General features: G+C 46.2%; 1 protein-coding gene across 5 annotated transcripts in view; it reads right to left on the bottom strand.

The window, feature by feature from the left end:
- The window catches only part of LOC106605745 (uncharacterized), a 104407-nt gene extending 104306 nt beyond the window's left edge, over window positions 1-101 (bottom strand). For 4 of the 5 annotated variants that reach the window (XM_082960630.1, XM_082960633.1, XM_082960634.1 and 1 more), the window contains exon 1: window positions 1-101. This exon is cut by the window's left edge and continues 148 nt beyond it. The gene's annotated coding sequence lies outside the window, so the exon portion shown is untranslated. The other variant, XM_082960631.1, reaches the window with a different exon arrangement.
- Between the last annotated feature and the right edge of the window lie 458 nt (window positions 102-559).

Raw genomic sequence — 559 nt, 5'->3', positions numbered from 1 at the left:
GGCGCACACACACGTTCTACTGATCATAAAACAGACAGACAGAAGGGTGAGGGCAAAGCGCCGGCTTCAGCGCAGCTCAATCACTTCCTGTCTATACACCAATAAAAAATAACTTCAATTTAAGTCCCGCTTTATAAATAGAGTCTCCGAATGAAAATCTACAACTGCTGTGAATCCCCGCCCATTGAATGAGACGATCCCGTCCAGCCCCTTCACTGGCACAGATACAAGCGACGACAAATGGGATCTTGAGAGATCCCAATTGCCACACATCCTAACCAATCAGACAAAATATTGGGCAGTCCCATCAGTCTGACGGACGTGTGGAATGCCCAATTGAATTAAAGTAGCAGGTGCCCATGCAGTATTCTCGCGGTGGGGTAGGAAGATTTGCACGCTCTTTGTTGATGACAGCATCCCTTGTCTGTCACTCCGAGAGAGACGGAATAGTCCCTAGACATTGATCTAAGGTCGGTTTGGGGTTTAATTTAATGGTTAATGCAAGGTTTGGAGAAAGTACTAAGCTGATCTTAGACCTGTGCATAAGGACTGTCTATTG

The sequence above is a fragment of the Salmo salar genome, chromosome 02 (genome assembly GCF_965601325.2).
Source record: "Salmo salar chromosome 02, fSalSal1, whole genome shotgun sequence".
NCBI lineage: Eukaryota > Metazoa > Chordata > Actinopteri > Salmoniformes > Salmonidae > Salmo > Salmo salar.
Note: the sequence above shows the minus strand (reverse complement) of the source record. Positions and strands in the feature narration are given on the sequence as shown.